The sequence below is a fragment of the Girardinichthys multiradiatus genome, chromosome 14 (assembly GCF_021462225.1).
Source record: "Girardinichthys multiradiatus isolate DD_20200921_A chromosome 14, DD_fGirMul_XY1, whole genome shotgun sequence".
NCBI lineage: Eukaryota > Metazoa > Chordata > Actinopteri > Cyprinodontiformes > Goodeidae > Girardinichthys > Girardinichthys multiradiatus.
In genome coordinates this window covers 3,884,877-3,908,525 of record NC_061807.1, presented here as the reverse complement: position 1 = coordinate 3,908,525, position 23,649 = coordinate 3,884,877, and the positions used below count along the sequence as shown (strand labels likewise).

At 41.1% G+C, this 23,649-nt stretch overlaps 1 protein-coding gene across 5 annotated transcripts in view; it reads left to right on the top strand.

Moving 5' to 3' along the window:
- Nucleotides 1-5,986: 5,986 nt before the first annotated feature.
- The window catches only part of npy2rl (neuropeptide Y receptor Y2, like), a 63,642-nt gene continuing 45,979 nt past the window's right edge, over nt 5,987-23,649 (top strand). For 2 of the 5 annotated variants that reach the window (XM_047385177.1, XM_047385176.1), the window contains exon 1: nt 5,987-6,292. The gene's annotated coding sequence lies outside the window, so the exon portion shown is untranslated. Of the gene's footprint in view, nt 6,293-7,386; nt 7,598-7,672; nt 7,805-23,649 lie in introns of those variants that run through there. The other 3 variants (XM_047385181.1, XM_047385179.1, XM_047385180.1) reach the window with 2 other exon arrangements.

Sequence of the window (23,649 nt, the reverse complement as noted above, 5' to 3'; positions counted from 1 at the left end):
AGTAACAAAAATGGGACTACCACCCTGCTCTGCCACTCTATAGGGTTTTTACCAGTCCTCCATTTGACACTGAACTTTGTCTCCTGATGCCCACAAAAAAAGAAGATTTGAAACACAAGGTACACCAGGTAGGACCAACCATTCCTCAATGTTTGTCTGTAATGCCTGATAGTTTAAAATGTAACAATTGGTCAGACTAAATAAACTTAACTCTCTTCATTGTCCAAACAAGAAATTTCACAGATAAATCAGATAAAACCAGTTGTCCCGTTTTGGCAGTTTTGGAAAAGGGGATCAGAAGATGTTGATATCATGCACGTATTTTCTTGCCCACATCCACTAAAGAGTAAACTTTATTCCCAGACATGAAACAGGAGATTATACATTTTGCAAAACTCATATGAGCGTAAAAAAAAGTTGAAAACCTTGATCTCCTCAGAACGTGTCACCTCAGGCCACCTGTTCATCATCTGTCTGAGTTGCACCCTGAGCAGGAGGATTTTCCTTCTGATTTTGATCTTCTTATAAAGAGTAATGATGCAGGGTGCTTATTTGTGTTCAATTATCTCACTAAGATCACTAAACATGGAGGACAATTGTGAGAATCATCATTATCTGTTAATAAAGCAAAGCTAATTCAAACATGATCTCTGTGCAGGTGTTTCTGAATAAATTCGCAGGTTTCCAGGGTGGATCTAATGAGCTTTAGCAGGTTTATTAAACATAACTGACAGGCTGTGATGTAACCTGATGTGTAGGATTTGCCTTTCAGTAAATGTCTTCAGCTGATGGGAGAGGATTTTCAAAGAATGACTCATTTTTTTCAGTTTGGGTCTTGGTTGGAAAACTGACTGAAATCGCTAAATGAGGTGTTTTGGGATGATTATGTTGAAAAGCTGAATTTAATGTCCAACAGTCCAATCCTGTTCTACAGCTACCTGTACCTCACTGTAGCTCTCATTCTTTGCCCTGACCCTATGTTTTTCATCCCAAACATTTCAGTAAAACATATATTTTTCATGGGCACACATGGAAATATTTTTGGCTCCAGATTCATTTACCCTACATCTATTTCGTATTGGGATTTTATTCTTCCATACCCATAAACAAACCATTCCATAGCCACGTGTCTATTTATGGCACAGTGGTTAACTTCTCTTGCTAGTTAGTGTCAAGATGAGGTTTGGTGATGACCCCAGTGCAGAGACTGACTGTGGCAAAACAGAGTTATTTCATAATGAACCAAAAGGAGAACTTATAGGGGGAATCGCAGGAAACCGACAGCGTTACAAGAGAATCTAGCAAGAACAGTGAAAAACCAAAAGCTTAAACACTGAGGCAGGGGTGGAAATGACAAAAAAAAGCAGATAAGCTCAATCAGAGGAGATATAGAACAGCTGTGGTGGAATGAAAGCAGGGAGGCTGAGGGCCAGAGGCTAATTAACACAGAGGGAGCAGAACTAAGACAAAAATAAACTACTAAAAAAGAGGAAAAGACTGGCACTGAACTGAGAGATAGAAATCCAAATACAAAAAGAATAGACCCATGAATAAACTAAGAAACTAAACACAAAAGAATGAACTAATATGGAAAAACCTTACAAACAATAATGAACACAGAGAAATGAACTGTATATGGCAAGACCTGTACAACATAAATAAACAAGGAAATGATTAAAAAACAGAGGAAAACCAAAAAGATATCATGGAAATAATCATAAAAATGCTCAAATATCTACATTTTTATGTTATTGAATATTAGTTTAGTGGAAATGGAGTTTTGACGAAAATTCCGAATGAAAGACTCACCTTCACCGCCTCCACCTTCCAATGACTCTTCTGTGCGTCTTCCAATCAGCATCCTGTCCGTCTGATTCTCCATCCAATCACCTTCTGACGCCTGGTTTTTAAAGGACCTTCAGCCGTGTTCATCCTCGCTTGTCAGCTGAGCTCATCCCTACTCCACCCCACCTCCACCATCTTCCTTCACATCTACTCCTGGCTTCCTGGCTGCCAATCCACCACCAGTGTCGGATCAGGGGGAAGACATCTCTAAATCTAAATCTTTCAAATGTCCATCTTAGCTCATGTCATTCTCAGCATTCATGTCTTCCTCCCAGGTCCGAGCGCCAAAGAAATAACCATGTAATTTCTCATCATTAAAACTTTTCTAATTGCCATCCCTCTCTTTGTGAGTCTTTTCAGATTGAATTAACTTCTACTAATTGTGGCTCTGATCCCAGTTTGGATCAGAACCTAAATAACTCTAAGCGATCACCAGCTGACAGAAATTACTTTTGGAGGTCATGTAACAATTTTCCCAAAATAGACTGAGCAAAATATACAGAAAGTTGCTTTGAAGCGATAGTTGATAAAGTGTGTTTAAAATGTCTCCAAAGCATTGACCATAAAGTCTTAAAGCATCGGTACAAAACATCCCATAACTCATGACCCATTCTATGCTCAGCCAAACTGAGTATAAGTAGTCCAGAACTGCAAACTGAGCAAAAGGATGAATGGACCAGTTACCAGGGTTGTAAGGGTACATGTATTTGTACCTGGAAATATCCGGTCCAGCCCTGTCAGTTCAGAACAAACATGAACCAGACAAATACAGTGTTGTTTCATACCCAAGGACAGGCAAATGTTTATAAGAGGAACTAAGCGCACGATGCAACGTTCTGTAGTGCAACTTTAAAAAGTGACACCAAAACAAAACAGAGAGGATGCCCAGGTATCATTGAGGTTTCTCATTCAGCTATAGTGACGAAATAAAGGTGGGCCGAACCAAAACTTTGTCAGCATATGCAGTTTTCACCAGCAAAAAGGATCACCATATTACCAAACGTATTGGGTCACACCAACAAATCAGTTAATTCTGATGTTCCAATCACTGCAAGTTTGGTGTTGAGAAACCTGACTGACCTCAACCTTCTTGAAGACCTTTGGGATAAATTAGAGCAGTGGCAGTAATTCTGGTTTTCTCATCTAACACACTTCTAAACCTTGAAGAAGATGTTTCCAGAAGAGTTGCTGTTGTGGGTCCAACAAACTAAACTTTATATATTAAGAATAGCATGTCATCAAAGTTCATGTACATGTAAAAGTAGACAAATACTTTCGGCAATATAGTGTATGTAGCTCATTCTGCACTTCACGGGAGTCACTCACCTGACACAACACCAACCTTAATGCCTGCAGCGTTAATATCCTTACCTCTCCAGCTACAACCAACCCCACCTCTGGGCCATTAATTATGAGGAACAGAAGCTAGAACTATGTTTTTGTTCAAGAAATTACAAAATAGTTTCTGATTTCTATGTCTTCCAATTGGCCTCTAATGAAGTAGCAGGGGACAGGTGTAGGCAATGGCCTAAGAAAGTGGACAAGAACCTGGTTGGTTAATCCCATTAGCTGGTCCCACCACTAGAGGGTAAAACATTACCCTGAAAGGTGGGACACAGTTTCAAGAAACATTTATGTCATTACTAGCTACGTTTCCATTACAAATGTGCACCAAACTTTGTCGATATTCTGCTAAAACACAATTGTGGTGTTTCCATTAAATAAGAAATGCAATTCAAATCACACATGAATAAGTTTGTTCACACGATAACATCATCCTCCTACTACTTCCTGTCAGTAGTAATATCCAGTTGTTGATCATGTGACTTGTGTGACGCGAAAAATGTGTTTCCATTGCAGTTTGGAGAAATACCTCAATTTTGATACAGCCAATAAAACCACCTCATACTAGCTCAAAAACGTTTTATCGAACAACGGGACTCAAAATGGGTGTATTTTCATTACGTTTATTTATTTTAAGAATTACAGTTTGCATTACATCCTATGACCTTTAACTTATATCACAGTTTTAAATATAGGTGGACTGTTGTATTTGCTTTAATAGTTAAAGACCAAAAAATAAATAACTAAATAAAATGAAGGACAGTGTAAAGGTTTGGATAACCAGAGGAACTTCAGCTCTCAGCTAATATATATCGAGGTCTTGGACTCTAATGAGCTCGTTAGGTTGATGGTCTGTTCACAGAACTCATTAGGAAAAGGCCAACTGATGCAAACTTCAAAGCTTTATAAATAATCTGACTCAACAGTCAGCAGGCATGAGCTCCTCTAAGCTCTGAACATTAGAATAACAGATTCTCACAAAGCAGGAGAAAGCTGTGAGGTGACAGAACAACATTTTCATGTAGCTTGGGATTGTTTCTTTGTACAAAAAATAAAAGCTTTTGTAAAATAAAAAGAAACAGGCCCTGAGGTGAAGTAGTTACAGGAGTTATAGTTGAGTTTGTTGTCCATTGTTCTTTGCAATTCATCTCAAAGTCAGGTAGATTGGGTGTAGAACATCCGTGAACATCACTTTTTCAAGTCTTGCCACAGGCTATCAATTGGATTTTGGTCTGGATGATGAGCTAAGCAGTTCTATAATAACAATAAAGGTTTCCTTCTGTAATGGAGGTCAGATTTATAGAGTACAGCACTAATAGTTGCTCATAGACAAGACTAAATTCTGCCTCAGTTTTGTTTCATCGTCTTACATATTTCACTGCAGATATATATCTTACACATTTTTGTAAATATTTTATTATAGTTTTTCATGGGACAACACTGCATACATATGACTGATAGTATTTAATGTACAGCTTGTATAACAGTGTATATTTACTGTCCCCTCAGAATAACTCAGCACACAGTCATCAATGTTCAAACCGCTGGCAACAGAAGGGAATACCCCGCTAAGTAAAAACTGTGCCCAATTGGTCATTTTCATGTGACTCGTCAGTGTTACAAGGTCTCAGGTGTGAATGTGGAGCATTACAATTTGGTGTTATCGCTCTCACATGCTTCCAGACTGGTCAGTGGAAGTTCAACATGGCATCTTAGGGCAAAGAACTCTCTGATGACCTAAAAAAATTATTGTTGCCCTACATAACAATGGTCCAGGCTATAAGAAGATCACCAACACCCTGAAAATGAGCTGCAGCATGGTGGCCAAGACCATAGAGCAGTTTAACAGGACAGGTTCCCCTCAGAACAGTCCTCGCCATGGTTGACCAGAGAAGTTCAGTGTCATTTCCATAGGTTGTCTGCTGAAAATAGATGTATGAATGCTGCCAGCATCGCTGCAGAGGTTGAACGGGGAGGGTCAGCCTGTCAGCTTTCAGACCATAGGAAGCACACTGCATTATACTGGTCTGCATGGCTGTCCTCCCAGAAGGAACCCTGCTGAAGTTTGCTGAAGACCAGCAGACTAAGAAGATGGATTACTGGAACCATGTCCTTGAGCAAGACACTTTACACAGTGCAGGCCATTTACCGTCGTCCTGTAGTCTGATGATACCAAGATTAAACTATTTGGTTCAGATGGTGTCAAACATGTGTTGCGACATCCAGATGAGCAGCACAATGACAAGAGTGTCTTGCCTACAGTCAAGCATGGTGGTGGGAGAGTCGTGGTTTGGGGCTGCATGAGTGCTGCTGGCTGTGGGGAGCTACAGTTCACTGAGGGAACCATGAATGCCAACATTTCTGTGATGTAGCAGAGCATGATCTCCTTCCTTTGGAAACTGGGCCACAGGACAGTATTGCAGCTTGATAACACATCTCCAAGACGACCAATCCCTTAATTGGGCACAATTTGGACATTATCACCTAGGGGTGTACTTCCTTTTGTTGCCAGCAGTTTAGACATTAATAACTGTGTGCTGAGTTATTTTGAGGGGACAGCAAATTATACAAGCTGTACACGGACTACTTTACATTGTATCAAATGCAGTTTTGTCCCATGAAAATATAAATATTCACTTATTTTGGAGTAAGCAGATTTTTCTTTTACCCAAAACAAAATCAGGCTTCACATTTCTTTCTATTCTCTTCTTGTTCATATTCATTCCTCTGTTCATTTAGTAAATATTTCACCACATCCACGTCTCGCTGGCTTTTTCTCCTCTCACTCGTCCCTCCTCCCCCCAACTCTGACGCGCTGTGCGTAAAAGCGCTTCAGTCGCGCCTGTGGGTCCAGAGCCGACAGAGGCGGATCTGCGGCACGCAACGGAGATGGTTTAACCCGAGAACGGCAGCCTGTCTGCGGCTGGTTCCTCTCTGTCCGGCGTCAGACAGCAGCGTGGACATGACGGAGGAAACAAGCAGTGGAACTCAGACAGAAGCGCTTTTTAATGACTTGGACTGAGTGGGAGACTCCGGCAGTGCGTGGATTTGAACTCATCCCAGCAGCGGAGAGTGGCGTGGCTGTCCCCGGAGAGGCGCGGAGGTCAGTGTGTCGCACACACACGCGCATCACACCGCGGGCGTGAAATGTTCACACATGTCACCATGAGGCGCAAAAACCTACACACGTGTCCAAATTAGAGGCGCGTGCACGGCGGGAAAACAACGCGGGCGCGTAATGTAACTGGGTGGGAAATAATCAGTGTCCCATTAAAAACCTGTTCAGCCAGTACACGTCTGATAAAAATATTACAGCATGTTGTACTTTTTTCAGAGTAAACTATAAATTAGATCTTTGTTCCTCTTTTATTTATATTTATATATATATATATATATATATCAATTGTATTTAACGCTTAATATGATTTAATTGCAACCAAGATGACTACATTTTCATGCTTATGGTTTCAATTAAGAAATGATTTTTTAATATATTGATATTTGAAAAAAATTGTCAGTTTTTTATTTTTTTATTTTTAGTTTATTTATAATTTTATTTAAACATGAAGTTTGAATTCAAGGCAAGCAAAACCTCCGTTTCTCAATGTTTCTCGTTCTTCCATTTTACCTAAACGTTGAATTTGGAGAAAACAGAGACAGCTGTATCTCCACATTTTTAACGTGTTTCTTTAAGGCGGTTATTTTGTCACAACAATTAACTAATATAATTAATAGAAACCATTTTCTCATGACTGAATTTACAAAATATTTTCATAATTCTTAGGAATAGAACTTAAATGAATTGCAGCTGAAACAAGACAGTGAGCACAAAACAAAATCAAATCACAAAAAGCAAGAAAATCTGAAACATTGAGCAAAAATGTTTTCAGTCACATTATCAAATCAGTAGTTTTAGTATCAGTGTATTTTAATTTATTTTCTATTTTATTTGATCTTGCAAAATGAACTACAGCCAAGACAAGGAATTGAAGAGTCATTCAGCCATGTAGAAACTCCCAGCTGTAATCATTTAAATGATGAAAATGTTAGTAATTTATCTTCATAGGAGTTCTGTGCATTTATGCTGCAGGGACCTTGCATGTTCTCACATAAAGCTTGTCTAAAAGCTGCAGTCTGCATGCGCTGCTGCCATGAAACTCTGGGTTCTGGGTAAACAATCAGCAGGGCGGGGGATGCAGGGTCCGACCCAGAGCCGATTTGCTGTTAAATGAGAGAGAAACAACAGCCTGTGATTGCCAGAGATGTTTGCTGCTGCTCCTATCTGCTCAGAGATAAGAAGAGGCTGTGGTTTAATTATTAAGCCATCACTTCCAGCTGGAGTGTCCCCTCTGCTGCATGGCTCCGATCATCCTCCCACAGCCACTCAGGATGATGTGGAGATATAAAGGTACAGTATAACGTGTCCGAGAGGCAGCGCTCGAGGTTTGGCCTGCAGCTCCTTATCTCAGAAACAATCACATCCTCACAGGCTTAATGAGGCGCGCCGTTTCTCCCCCAGCTGATAAAGTGACCAGAGTGATCAGAGTTCAAAGTGATCAGTAGTCAGTGGTGCACTTTGTTCTTGGAAGATGGACTCCCAGCTCAGACAGGACGGGTAAATTATCTGCTGGATTATTTCACAGCAGCCCCAGCTCGTTCTGGGTTTGGTTTGTAATCCTGCTGCTTGATCTGATTGATCTTATCTGATTTGGAAATTAATCGAATAATTACGAAGAAGTCCAAGGTAATCCAGATTAGAAAGCAGAGTGAGCACTGCTGTCTCTGAGACAGGTGAGCTGTGCTGCTTTTTGCTCTGGTGATTTTTTATGTAAAAGTTGCAGAAAGCTCAGAGGATGCTTTGAATGAAGCCATTTCTCTTTTTCGCTTTCTGTGCAGCAGCAGCTGTTGGCCTGTTTTGGGGGCTTTGTTTTGTGCAACTGTTGAATCTATTATTCTGCCAAATTTCTTATTACTTCTGTGTAAAACACGTTATTTTGTAGTATAAAGGGTGCAAATGTCTGACTACATTGCTTTTTGCAGTATTTGCTGTTTGCATTATTGAGTTTGCAGTTTCTTCCAGTCGGTTTGCAGTAATTTACATCCCCTGCACTTGAACTTCTAGTCATTTTGTGTCTTCTCATGAAAAATGTCTTTAATCCCAGTTGTATTGACCTCCTGGGGGGCATGAGGGCAGAAAAAAATCTGCATTTATGGCTGCCTCTCTAACAAGCTGTGTTATTTCCCCTGATACCCGCGAGACAAAAAGGCCTCTACTGAAGAAAGCATTTATCAAATCCACATTACCTGCTCAGAGTTTTAAATAACTCTTTAAAGGGATTGAAATGCCAAGGTTTACATTTGGCTGATCACAGTATTTCACATCTTTTAAACAAGCATGTTTACAGGTTTGAATTTCTGAACTTAGATATTTCTCTGATTTAATTATGATGAGAGAGATTTCAGATTGTGGTCTGATAGCTTTTTAGGACAAACCAAACAACGTGAGTTGACATAACCTTCTGATTAACATCTAATTAAAAATGCAGAGAAAAGGAAACTTCCTCTTCCATCCACATTGTGTGTTACTGTGGGTGACGGATGGAAATCTTATTCAGTGCGGAGAAAAGACATCTTGTTGAAAACTTGGAAATCCTTGAAACAAAGACAATCTGTTGATGTGTTAATGTGGTTTAAAGTCGGAAGTCATCTAGAAGAAACATCTGGCCTGTCCATCTGATTCCTGGTAGTGCTGCTGGAGGATGTTCTGGTACGATAGCAGTAGCTTCAGTAGAAGAGGTTTGTAGTGAGCTGTACTGAATTTTAGCTAAACTGGTTTGTGGTTCAGCTAAATGTCTTCCTTTTGTCTGTTAGGATTATCACATCCCATGTCCAGACATGTCCTTTTGAATCTTGGACATGTCCTGAACATAACTACTTGTTGCACCGCTTGCAGCTGCATCTTTAATTGGACGAAGCTTAACCTGTGGCTTCAGCTGGTGCATTTTTAAGTTGCATTTTTCCTGCATTCAGTGGATTATTTTCCATCGGGTAACAACAGATGAGAAATCAAGACAAATGTGGTTGAAGAATCCAAATCCTTGGTTGGAGAAAAATCCTTACCCCACTGCATGAGCTACAATCGACCACTAGAGACGAAACATTGGCTGCGGAAAAGGGTTGACAGCACTGCTGAGATTAGGTGACGGACAGAGCGTCTCAGTCGTCGAAAAGGACATCCTGCAGGACATTTTTCTAAATTCAGTGCGGAAAATATTTCTTATTACGTGTGGAAAAGGCATCTACAGAAACACAGATATAGATGCAGACATGCAGTTGAAAATGAACACTTGAAAAGCCGTCCTGCAAAAGATGCTGCATTTTCAAAGTGGTAAAGAAATCTACAGCAATATTAACACAAATCTAGACTTTCAGCATCTGTGATTTGGTTGAAATTATCTCCAAACTAAGCCCCACTGTCCATGATTTTTACACAGCGTCAGATTTTTTAAAATAACCTGGAGCTTTATCGCCTTTCCTATGGCTGAATTTAACCAGTAACAAAGGGACTAACCAAGTCTGCTTTTCAACATCTTTGATTGGCCGTAAGACGTCTAAAGGTCCCATTTTTAGCATATAAGTCACACAATGATGAAATCAGGATGCTAGTATGTAATGTTGACATAATGAACAGCCTGTGCTGAATGTACCAGAAAATCATGCAGAATTGGACTAGGAGCTTTTCTAACACCGACCAACAGGCAGAATGTTGAACTCATCATCCTGAACTGCAGAAGTCTGACTTTTCCTTCTGCCTTGTGGCTGAATGTTGATCAATTAAACGAACAAGATTAATGAGTCGGGGTATAGAAAGATCTTGGGGCGATAATAAACTCACAAGACGGTTCTAACCCGTTCAGTTTGAGACTCTTATTTTGAGGTAAGTAGGGAAGTTTTCCAGTTATGTTTACAGAGTTGTTAAAAAAGGCTGTTTTTTAAACCATGGCAACATGTTTGGTACCCCATAAAAAACAAGCGGTTACACAGTAAATAAAATACAAAATCATTTGTATGCATAAGCCAGTGGCTAGTGTTAGCCGCTATCAATTTCTGTTTTCTTTTCGTTATGAGCATCTTAGAATTACATTAGCAACAACCGCAATAAATTGACTAGTTCAGCGTGATCTGAGTACAATATTCATTTACAGGTTCTCTGACTAATGGCTGTGTTTAATATTTATTTTCATATAATCTCAACGTCTCCAGGAGATGAGTTACAGTTTAATAAAAAATGCTTAAGAACGTTACGTTACATCTGAGATGAAAATAAGCACCACACACACTCTCTGCTTCAATTTACTTCTTTCACAAACTGTAACTGAAAGATAGTATACTTTAAACATACATTTCTTTTAATTGCTGACCTCTGACCTTTCATGTGGTCTCTCTGAAACTGATGCCTCCTGCAACTGAACTATCCTAAACCAGAAGGGTGCAGTGGTAAAGTAAAATACTTTATGGTTCAGTTTACACAAAAAAATATATTCGTAATTTTTTCATTTGAATTGGATTTTAGCGTTTTACAGTAATACCATTTACAGGTTGCATGGTGGCGCAGTTGGTAGCACTGTTGCCTTGCAGCAAGAAGGTCCTGGATTCAATCCCAGCCAGAGGTCTGTCTGCATGGAGTTTGCATGTTTTTCCTGTGCATGCATGGGTTCTCACCAGGTACTCCGGCTTCCTGCCACAGTCCAAAGACATGCCTGTTAGGTTAATTGGTCACTCTAAATTGGTGAATGAATGAGTGTGTGCATGGTTGTTTGTGTGTTGCCCTGCAATGGACTGGCGACCTGTCCAGGGTGTACCCCGCCTTTCGCCCATAGACTGCTGGAGATAGGCACCAGCTCCCCTGTGACCCACTATAGAATAAGTGGTAGAAAATGACTGACTGACCTTTTACAGGATTTCTCTTGAAAAAGTTGTCAATCTTCTCTTGCCTTTTTCTTTTCTGTATCTTAAAAGTGACAAAAAGACAATTAAAATCTTGACAGAGTCCTGAATCTGAAGGACATGACAGAGAGACTCCTTTTACTGGCTAACATGTGCTAGCACGTCTAGAAAAACAATATGTTAGCAATAAACGACTTCTGTGTCGTTACACACCGGTGTTTCCTCAGCACGAACTGAACGTAAGACAAACACAACACAGGCTGGACATCAGGCGGGACAGCTAATCAGGTGTCAGGTTGCAAAGGGAGGGAGGGGGAGAGGAACGGGATGGAGGGGGAATCCAGCGAGCGAAATATGGAGGAAAGAGACTGGGAGCGCTGTGGGAAAAGTAAGGTGTGAAAACACCCACACCCCCCAAGGTTGCCTTGCCCATGGTTTTTCCCTTTCCTTCTGTAAACAGAACCAGTCTTTGGTCCCTCGCTCTGTTTCCCACCTTCCCAATAAAGGCGGGAATCCCCATGGCAACCAGTGGCTCAGCAGATTCTTCTGTTTTGGTGGAAAAGTTCCATCATTGCTGCTTAGGCGGCTGTATTGACACCCTTAAAATGTTCTGCTGTATTTTGTTTTTCTGTTAAACATTGTGAAATGGACTGGCTAAAGAATCAAGAGATAAGTCCTTAAAGTTTTAACTTTGCCTTTGTCTGCTGTTAGCTAAAATAAACCGAGATAAATTACCTGCAGTTTAGGAAATCCAGGTGTTTACCCACCCAGAGTTCAACATGTGACAGATATGAAAGTGACTGGTGGCTGGCGTCGTCTGGACTTGCAGGACTGTCATCCTTCTGAGCTGACGCCCGAGAGCGACGAGTGCATCTGTTTACATGGTTACATAATCAGGAGACAGCCTGCAGCTCTCCTGCTGCACCGGGGTCTCGCTGCCTGGAATATACCCCAACCCCTCCCATCTGTTACCGCAGGTTGTCAGATACCAACACACACATCTGCATCCAACCAAGCTGAGGCGAAGCTGTACTGTGTTTTATTTACTTATATGCTGCTCTTTCACAATGTAATGAGTGAATCAGGGATACAGATGTCAGGCAGTTAAAGTCACGAGCGGACGTGGGTGTGAGCGGTGTATCAACCCCCCTCGCACACACACACACAAACACCCACCCCAACACACACACATGTACAAACACAGACAGACACAAACAGAGCAAGAGTGATCTGATGACTGCTGTCAGCTGAGCTTCATCGCCACACGTCCCCTCGCGGCAGCTAACATTTTGTTTTAGCCCCGCCCCTCACCACATTTCATTCTCCCATCCATCAGCATGCACTGCCTCCTCTCCTGGGGGGCCCGTAACCCTGCGGACCCCGTCACCACCCCCTCACCACGCACGTGTGCTAAAAAGGCCGCCGGCGAAGTCGCGTCCCCTCGACTATCTCCGAGGGACAGCGGCACATATTGCCATCAAAGTCGGCGTCCAAAAGATTCTCTTCGTTTTTCTCTCTTTTGTTTCTCATCATATGTTGAAGGCCACGGTGTGTTTAGATGTTCTGGATGTTTACCATCTCAGGTTCCTGCTGCACTGCCATCAAGTATGGAACAAAACAAGGGAAGACAAAAACAGGAAAAGATGAGATATTTTCCCTTCTGTTTTCTCTGAGTCCTTCTGTATCTGCCAGCCTATTAACATGGATGATAAAGAGGAGGGAGCAGCTCTGGGCTTATCTTCATCATCCTCTTTCCTCTGGCTTTTTTCTTTTTCTTCCTGTTTCCTGTGTCCTCCAACTGTCAACACCGAGTATTCACGTCACAGAACACAAATCACTAATTCCTTGGAGGAGATGTTGCTTTTTCTCACTCACCCAGTGTCCTCAGGTCTCAGCGAACTGGCCGACACGGTTTGATCAAAATACAACAGGATCCCAGTTAGAGGGTTTTTCGGGGCAGATCTTAGGGTGTAAACGGAGAAGCTGCATACCTCACCACACAAGAACAATAACTTGTAGTGGTTGTCACATCAGGATGCAGATTCAGAGTGATTTAATGAGATCTCATGTGATAGATCAACTCAATGTAGCACATGAGGTGGAAGGAAAATTCAACATGGCTTTAAAATATTTTACAAAAAGAAATCTGTTGACTGCATGCTTGGCTGCAGCATTCCAGCACATGAATATATTGTCTCGATTATTTGTCTTGCATATTTCATCCCTTTTTGCTTTTTTTTGTCACACCTACATGTTTTGGATCATCAAACACATTTTATTTCCAGGCAACAATTACCTGAGGAAATAAGACGGTGGTCAGCAGTAGTTCTGGCCTTGGAACTCTCCCGTGGAGGCCATTTTTCCCCATTCTCTCTGGTCATGAACTCTGACCTTAACCCAGCGGAGCTTTAGATGTTGTTCTGTTCCTCTATAACCTCCTGGATGAGTCATTGATGGAGACATTTTGGTTGCCCGATCACTACTGGGATCGTTTCTCTCTGTTCCATGTTCTCTTCCTTTGTGGACAATGGTTCTCTGTGGTTGTCTGCAGTCCAGAAGACTTAGAAATGGCTTTTTAACCCTTTCCAGTCTGATAGATGTCAGTGACCTATTTCTCATCTGTTTTTTAATTTCTTTAGATCGGTGCATGAAGTGTTCCTTTTTGAGATCTTTTACCCTACTACATGTTGTCACACAGGTTCTATTTATTCTAAGTAATGAGGTATGAGTGTGGCTTTGGAAAATGATGTTTTTACCAAAAATAGCTTTATCCATTCTTCCATAAAGTCTGACCAGCTTCCCTGTGTTGTAATTATGAGTATGAATATATTATTTAATATTTAATATTAATACTTTAATATTTAATTAAATGATATTTCGGTCTGTTAAGGGTTGTCCTGTGAATACCAGCCCAATAAATCGGTGGTATTAGGACAAAATTAAAAGATGTGAGACGAGCTCTGACATTATTGAACAGCATAAACTCTGCACACACATGGAATCAATTCACACAATTTCTTAAAATACAAGAATTTATTAACAAAAATAAGTCAACTCAAAGTCAAACATATTTCAGTCAACAAACTCTTTAATTTGCTAAAACAATCCAACTAAACTACCAAGCAGAATTAAAGAATAAAGACTAATGGGCTATGTACAATATAAACAAGTTGATTAAAGATGGTTGAAAACCATGACCAAAAAGACTACCAAGATTACCATGCAATGTTTATGTTTGAGAACCAAGGATTATCTTGAAGAATCTGGAAATGAAATTAAGTTAGTCTTGGAACCAACTTAAGCAATAATTGGTATACCTTTAAAATGCCACTAATAAAAGGGTTGAAATGCATAAGCACGGACGGCGTGTTACGGCCGATCTTCTGTGTTTAAAATCACCCTTTAAATAAAGTTTGTCTTAACTTAAAAAACAAACACAGAATACACAAACTGAGCACATGTGCGCTGAACAGATAATCTGCTAGCACTAAGATGGCTGAGTTTTCAACACAACAAAACCAAACCTCATAAAACAAAAATTGTTTAGATTATTTCACTCTAAACTACTTCTCTCTGCCCAAAACACAACCTCTTACGTGAACCGTGCTGAGCAAAAGTTGTCCAGGGCAACAAAGTTGAAGAAAACATCCATAGTGAACAAAGGGTTAACTTGCTAACCTCCGTAGCTGTGGGGTGGGTCGACTCGTTCTGTCGGCCGGCCAAACTGCATGTTACAGCTGTAATCACGGTGATGCGGTCCCTTTGTCCTTCCTTCAGACCAGGAAAACTGCTCCACTCAGCGGGTCTCTGCTGGGAACTTTCTGGAGCACAGTTTGCTTCTATAGACCTCAGAGAGAAATGTCAAGTAACGCTTGTACCTTAATTACCCCCGTTCATGAATGATACCAGATACACAAACATCAATTCATTCCTACTTAACTTAGTGCATATGATCACGTGATCGTATGACACTCTTGGATCTAGTTTGAAGAGTTATGTCTGTTTGCCCGCAAAGAGACATTAGCGCGCTGTGTCCCTCTGTCCAGTTCCTTTGGGGACCTGCATGGAAGAGGTCAGTTTGTTGCAAAAGCGGGTTTTTATTCAGACAGTGACGTCACGGGAAGTCCGCTGTTATTCCCTGTTTCTGGCTGTGCTGGGAGTAGGTTAATGCGATTTATTTTGAAAGTTCCAGAAAAGTTCTTACTGGCCTTTCATTTTGTAACCTATGTCTGTGGTCCCAACCCCCTCTCATACCTACAGCGGCCCCACTGCATGATACTGCCACCACCGTGCTTCATTGTGAGGATGATGTGTTCAGGGTGATGTGCAGTTAGTTTTGAGTGACATTTAGTATTTTACACGTTGGCCAAAAAGTTCAGTTTTGGTCTAGCCTCACCAGAGCACATTGTTCTACATGTTTTGTCACATAGATCGTTGGTTCTGAACACCAGTGTGGTCCTTTGGTCTTTTAGAGAGCTGCAAAGAAAAAATGCATTATTTCATCGTCTTTGACAGTACCACTCAGAAAGGTATCTTTAAAAAAAAAAAAAAAAAACGGGGTGTGAAACTCCCTGTCCAGCAGCTTTTACGTGTGTTCCTGGTCGAACACACCTGAATGAAACAGCTGAATAACCTCCCCAGCATGCCATCAAGTTCTGCAGAGCTCTGCTGATGACCTAATTATCTGATTCAGGTGTGCTGAAGCAGAGACATATCTAAAACCTGTGGGATGCTGGCCTTCGAGCATTGGAGTTTGACACCTATGCTCTAAAACAAGTTGGTGCACAATCTGGTGGGTGGAAATTATAAAGGCTTGTAGATGGCACCACTCAGTGATACTAACACAATCACATGGAGGGACCTCACAGCAGGCTGTGACATGCATCTCTGTTGTTTCCACTTCTTGCTGAGGCACTGTGGTTGCAACATGAGGAAATGTCACATATTTCAAGTGCTTTTATGGATTTTGTGCTGCTTTCCTGTCATTTTTTCCTTCTTTTTAATCCTTTTGCCGTTTTCTTCGAGAAAATCCAAACCAATATATAGTGAGGAATTTTACTGCAGTGAAGCTCTGCTAGAAACAGGTCACAGCTTGAAAACAGGATGAGAGCACCATATTAGCGTAATGGAAACCTTGGATTAAATTAGAGGTGCTGTAACGTTTCTGTCTGGTGAGACGTCTGGTTTGTAAACAAGCGTTATTGTTTTAAAGTTATTTTCTACCTGCTGAGATGATTGTGCCTTTTAAAGGTCAAGTAGATACTGTCACTGGAAGTACTTTGTAGTTCTGACATGTACACATCATCTGATGTAAGTATTGATTTCAAAGGTTTTATTCAATTCAATTTAATACAAAAATACTTTATTAATCCCAAAGGGAAATTAAATGTTGTTGTAGCTCATTATGAGGGTTTCTTCAGAGAGCCATTGTAGATGCTGATGGCTGTGGGCAGGAAGGATCTCCTGTAGCGCTCCGTCTTACAGCAGATCTGAAGAAGCCTCTGACTGAAGACACTCTGTTGTTGTAGGACAGTCTCATGAAGAGGATGCTCAGGGTTCTCCATAATGTTCTTTATTTTATGAAGATCATTCTTTGCACAATGATCTCCAGAGGTTCTAGAGGAGTCCCCAGAACAGAGTCAGCCTTCTTTATCAGCTTGTTGAGCTTTTTTAAGTCCCTGGTTCTGATGCTGCTTCCCCAGCAGATGATGGTAGAAGAGATCACACTTTCCACAACAGACTTATAGAAGATATGCAGCATCTTGCTGCAAACACCAAAGGACCTAAGCTTCCTCAAGAAGTACAGTCTGCTCTGTCCCTTCTTGTAGATGGCTTCACAGTTGCATCTCCACTCTAGTCTGTTGTCCAGGTGAACACCGAGGTATTTATACTCCTCCACCACCTCCACTTCTTCTCCCATGATGGAAATAGTTTTTGACTTATTCCTGTTTCTCTTAAAATCTACAATCATCTCCTTTGTTTTAGTCACGTTCCACACCATGCCACAAAGCGGTCCACCACCTTCCTGTACTCAGCTTCTTGTCCATCTCTGATCCACCCCACGACTGCAGAATCATCCGAGTATTTCTGCAGATGACAGGAGTCTGTCTTGTACTGGAAGTCTGAGGTGTACAGAGTAAAAAGGAATGGTGAGAGTACAGTCCCCTGTGGTGCTCCTGTGCTGCTGACTACCTGGTTAGACTCACAACCCTTCAGTCTCACAAACTGTGGTCTGTTTGTCAGGTAGTCTTTGATCCAGGAGATTGTTGAGGCCTCCACCTGAGTCTTCTGGAGTTTCTGACAAAGCAAATCAGGTTGGATTGTATTAAATGCACTGGAGAAATCAAAGAACATGATCCTCACAGTGCTGCTGGCTTTGTCCAGATGACATTGGGTTTGTTGAAGCAGGTGTATGATGGCATCTTCAACTCCAACTCCACAGCGATAAGCAAACTGAAGGGGGTCCTGATGGTTTACTGTTTGCTTACTCAGGTGGGCCAACAGGAGTCTCTCTAGGACCTTCATGATGTGAGATGTCAGGGCAACAGGTCTATAGTCATTGAGGACTGATGGGTGAGTTTTCTTTGGTACCGGAACAAGACAGGAGGTCTTCCACAACACCGGAACCTTCTTCTGGGCCAGGCTAAGGTTGAAGAGGTGCTGCAGAATCCCACAGAGGACTGTAGGGCTGACACCAACCTTATTCCAGTTCAGTCTTTCCAGTTACATCTTCACTTGACTTCTTGAGACACACAGGTGGAAGGGGGAAGCAAAGGAAGCATCAGCATCTTCTGATATGGTTGAAGGCAAACATGTAGAAGCGCAGAAGGATTCATGGCTGAGGTGGAAGATAAAACATGTTATGTTGTGTGTTTGTTATTTAGTTTTTTGTAATGATCTAATTTATTTTTACTCATTTTGTTCTTCTGAGTACCAGAACCTGCACATGATTTTAGATTTTTTCTTTATGATGACATTATTTTAACAACTCTAGAGTTTTTACCAAATACTTATTTAGCCTTGAGTCATATATCTGATAATTACTTTTTCTTCTCATTGAGTAAAACTATATTGAAGTAGTACTACTAAAGATGACCTGGGTTGTCCTAATGAAGGCTCTGTATGTGTAACTCCAAAAATGTTTTATGTTGCATAATCCAGTTTACATGAATCTGTGCTGATGCATGATGTGTTGAGTGGTTGACTCTGCTCTGCATTTCTTTAACTCAGGAGGGACAAAACTCTTTGGGTTCATTGACATCATTTTGATGATCTGTGCTTGTTCTTGCTATGTTCAATGTAGTGTGCTGCCAGTCAGATCGAGGTCAGAGCTGGAAATGAGCCTGAGGTGTTAATTAAGGTCTCATTTAATGTTGTCCATGTCAACTATCACAAAGCACACAATTTCTTTACGCTGTGTTGCCTTAGCTTCAATTCCACCTTCTGCAGAAACCTTCAAATTCAACCTTTTCTCATTAGTTGCTTTCAGTCTCTTTCACCGTCTCTTCAAATATAAAAAAGCAACAAATTATCCCAGTAAACGAGTTTCAGCCACGGAAAGGTCAAATATTTAGTAGAAAACTTGAATGAGCTCAGAGCTGAACATCTCCAATTGATCAAAATTCTCTCCGTTTTTCATTATTGACCCCACCTATTTGTTATCTTGTCCTGACTTCACATTAACTCTGCTGCACCAGTCTCCCCCCTCCTCCGCTATCTATCAGGGGAATTAATTAAAGCCGATTTTGTCATTGAGATTACAGACAATTTGGTCAGAGCATAAAGCCATAAAGTGCCTTGTTTGTCTCCTTATCAGCAGCCTATTACCACCCACATTCACAGAGGTTATGGGTGCTCTATTAGCCAGATGGCCAATAGCTCTGTTCTTTGTGTGCTGTATGGCCTGTTAAATGTAGGTTAAAGATGTTTTCCTTTTTTATTGATGCTATTAGTCCATTTGTTCAGTTTTATTCCACCTTTAAGGTTTTAGGTTTAATGGTTTTCTTCACATGAAGTTGGTATACAGTGCGATATGGTCATATTTTTACACTCTGCCCAATATAATATAATTGAAATAAGAGAGAAAATAACAGTCTGAGATCTTGCATCTTACCCACTACGGCTGATGTGCATGATGTGTATGAAGTTTTGTCAACATTCTGTATTAGATGAAGGTTTTGGGAGATTTTAGCCTTTCAACCCCACTCAGTCCAGACATTTAAAATACTGTACCTTCAGCTTTGTGCAGAAAATCTCCAGCAAGGTCATAAATGATTCAGCTAATATTTGTATACCAAATCGATCATTCTTGATTATCTTGATTTATTATAAACTTTTTAATGATAAAGGTGAAAGTTTGGCATTAAAAATGATTTTTAAACTAAATTAGTTTTGTTCAGATCATCCCAGAAAACACCCAGTTGGTGTCCTGCTTTCAGGTCCGAACCGCTGGTTTGGAAACCATTTTGCTAATCGTTATCACCTCACTATGATGGGAAGCTTTAAGTATTTTCTGATTCAGATGGGCTTTGATATGTAAATCTGGTCATGTTCCCCTTTAAGCGTGTCTGCGCCCCTCTTCATACATGTATAACATCTGAAACCACTGGGCTCATTGTATCACTGTGCTTGTTGATGCACAAGGACATTGATCCATTTGGTCTTTCCTGCTCCTGCCTCAGCAGTGTTCCAAGCCATTTACCTGGTGGGTGGTATTGACATTTAGATTGAGCAGTTTGACTCACCCCTCTCCTTCCTTCAATTAATTTCACTTCAGTCCATCTCAGCTCTGATACAACCCAGTAACACAAACTGTCAGCCAGGTGACCTGCAGGTGGGGCATCTTCAAATGTCCAATAGCAAAGCTTTAATCTCTTCAACCACATCATTTGCTGTCACTTTACATTACCCAGTTCAGACTTGTTACTTTTTCTTTTCACCTGCTCACCTCTGGTATTTTCTCCCATTTTTTCCCTGCCTTTGAAACTCTGCTCTTCATATGTACCCAACACTTCTTTACCAATAAGGACCCTCTTATACACAGACAAGAAAGGAAATTTGGCCTTTAAGACGTACAGTTCTGTGGATTTCTATAGTTTCACATTTGGCCTTGCCTAAACTAAGCTCAACCAAAAAGCCAATACCACTGAAATTCCTCTCAGGCTGCAAAGCTTTATGCCCTGTCCTCAGTAATGGTTGCATCTCTAACTAACATGCAAACTCATTTATTTTGTGACCACTGCTCACTCTTTACTTGTTTAATTAGCTTATGATAGAGACCACAAGGAATGTTTGCAGTTTTGTGTTAGAGTTGATGTCTCGGCATGTTGATAGGTGCGAAATTAACAGAACAGAAGATCCAAAGGTGGATGGTAGCCGCATATGTGCTCGTCTGATCCAAAAAGTGAATCTATGAACAGATCTACATCCCAACCTTCACATACAGTCATCCATTGCAGGCAATAATTAGTAGAATGTTAATACAAGCAGCTAAAATGAGCTTCTTCTGCAGAGATGTTAGACTCACCCTAACAGTTAGACTTTAGAGTGTGACTGTAAGGAAGTCAGAGTCACTGCTTCTCTGCATCAAATGGGGCCAGCAGAGGAGGTTCGGGCGTTTGGTAAAGATGGTTTCTGAGTGTGTTCTTAGGGAGATGTTCTGGTCCAGTGGAAGGAGACTTCAGAGCAGACTGAGGACTCACTGGAGAGATTGCAGCACCTTTTACACAACACTTTGGGACTTGGACACATTCTGTCCTCCTCTGTTGTCTCTGAAAGACTGTTAGTTCCTCTGAGACACCAAGCGAGGTAGTGACAGCCACCTTCCTGGTTGAAGGAGCTCGCATTTCCATGATTTAACCACAGCTCCTCATGCAAACTTACGACTCATAAAACTCCATCAAGTTCTGTTTATGCTGCAGTAAGGCATACTCTTACTACTGACTGCTGAACACTGATAACCTTGTTCCTGCTTTGATGATATGATGAATGCACCCTAGATATGGAGCATTGTTGTAAAATGCAAATACAAGTGGCTAAAATTATTTATTCTCCAGAGTGGTTGGACTTGCCTTCAGGATTCCGAGAACGTTTTGAATATTTGGAAGACTTCAGAGTACAGTTGCTGTTTCTCCACCTCAAAAGGAGCCAGTTGAGGTTGTTTGAGTGTCTGGCATGGATGGCCTCTGGAGGTCTCTCTAGGGAGGTGTTTAGGACATGGGAAGAGACCTCAGACCCAGGAGCAGATAGAATATTTTTCAGGGGCTGAGGGACACCCAGGACGTGAGCTGGAGGACATAGCTGGAAAGGAAAGGCATTAGGAATCTCTTAAGCTGTTCTTTCCACAACCTGATCTTCATAAATAGCTGGATGGATGATGTCCCAAATGGTTTCCCTATTGAGGGATCTGAAATAGACTTCCTGAAAAAAACAGCCAAAAGAAAAAGTCCAAATTAGACATCATTAGGTACACATGCAGTCCACAGTCTGTGAATGTATCATTTTGTGAGGAACGAGCTCATCTAGAACAGTCACCAGAGGGTCTGAGTAAAGTATTTTACGGCCATTTACTGGAGCTCCACTCACACAGAGGAGTGTTCATTAGATGGGTTTACATGACTCCAGGTGGTCCGAATGCAGGTGTCTAGCATGTGGCTACCATGCGTCTGGTACATTGGAGACATGTTGGAATTAATCCAGACATGCTGTACCCACTGCAAATTACTGAAAAGATTATGCCCTGCAAGCCAGCCATTTGCATGGTACAACCACCCAGCCTCATGCCAACCCAAAACGTGAGTCCTGTCAAACTTCATCAAGTTCTGGTAACTGCAGTAAGGCATCGTCTGAGTCTGGTGACCTTCATTCAACGTTTTACTCGACTGCTGACGCTCTTGCAGCTGTCTGATTTGTCACCCATGATGCCACTACCCATGCCCTGTGGTGCCTGTTCTAGAAGTACCAGCTCCTTGCAGATCAAGTCTGTAGCATATAGCCATTGCTGGTGTAGCTGTGTACCGAAGGTTTTCATCCTAATGATCCCTGGATGTGGTGCCTGGTTGTGTTAAATGCCACCCCAGTCTGAGCTCAAAGAGGCTCTGAGACTAAACCACTCCAACATGTGTAATAAAATATTCATCTGTTAGTTTAGGTTGTCAGAGCGGCTATAAATAAATTCCTTTTTGTGAACCATGAACATCCTCTGGTTTCCACATGGAAGTTAGCTCTTTCTTTTCCTACAGCAGCATATCTATGCTCTACACAGCTTTCAGTGGTCTGATTGACCATTTTTGGTCTTAAATCTCCACTGTGCTCCAGCTTATGAAGATAAAATTTGACAAGCCTTATCCGTTTAGTTTACAGTGTCAGAATATATTTATATTCATAAAATTCAACGTGAACTCCACATATATGAGCTTTGACCTCTGCTTTTGATGGAAATATGGCTAAATGTTATTAAACCACAGCTTACAGCTAAGAATTCATCAGTTTTATCAGATTTCCTGTCATCTTGACCTGCGGTCCCTGTCACTGTCCAGCCTTTATGTCTTTGGGTGCTTGTTCAGTAAAAATGGGGAAAGCATGGAGCAGTAAATCTGCTGCTTTCAGTGACAGTAAGTCTGACAGTGGGAGGATTACTCTGCTTTTAACCGTTGCATATTTCAGCTTCTCTTTTCATACCTTATAGCTAAAAAAATCTCTCTGCCAGCTGAGCTGATGAATGTTCAACATGCTACTTTTTTACAGCTTTCCCATGAAACAGATATCCGCCGCCTCTTCCCTCTCTAATGCATTCTCTTTCTGTCTTTACTTAAATCTGCATCTCTGTCCGCTGATTTATTCATCACTCCATTTTCTCACTCTCCTGTAACTTCCAGCACCTCTATTTTTGTCCCGGAGAGTGGAAGGAGGCCGATCTGAGGCGCATGTCGCTGAGCTGAGTGTTTGAAGGCACCGAGCGGGAGGTTTAAGATGTTTCTACCCCTGTCGCAGCTCATCAGTGAAGATCCTTCAAACAAAGTCATTTATTTCTCTGACTGGAGGTGATAACCCTCCTCATTAACTAGCCAAATAATCACGAGTAGAATCACTTACTTGTTCTGTACTCCAACTTTAAAAACATTTTAATCTTTCAACCAATTAAATGAGACAGTTAGTGATTCAACTAAGGGTAAAATGTCTAGGTGGTGCTCACCTTTGAGGGAAATGAATGTTTATTGTTGGCCATCCCTTTGAAGCGATCATCTTAACAACATTACCGAACCTGAAAGCATCAAGAAGAATTTGTAGGATTGCAAGACAAATTTAAGACATCAAAGAAATCACTAAGGCTACATTTGTATAATTTTTATGTCATAGCCCAGAAGAAAGTAGTGAAAATTGTGAAAAAGGTGGAAAGTGATACATGGTTTTCAAATTCTTTACAAATATCTGAAAGGTTTGGTGAATGTTGTCATTGTTTATCAGAATCACCTTTCATCTCCACCAGCTTTTCACATCTACAGACTAAACTCT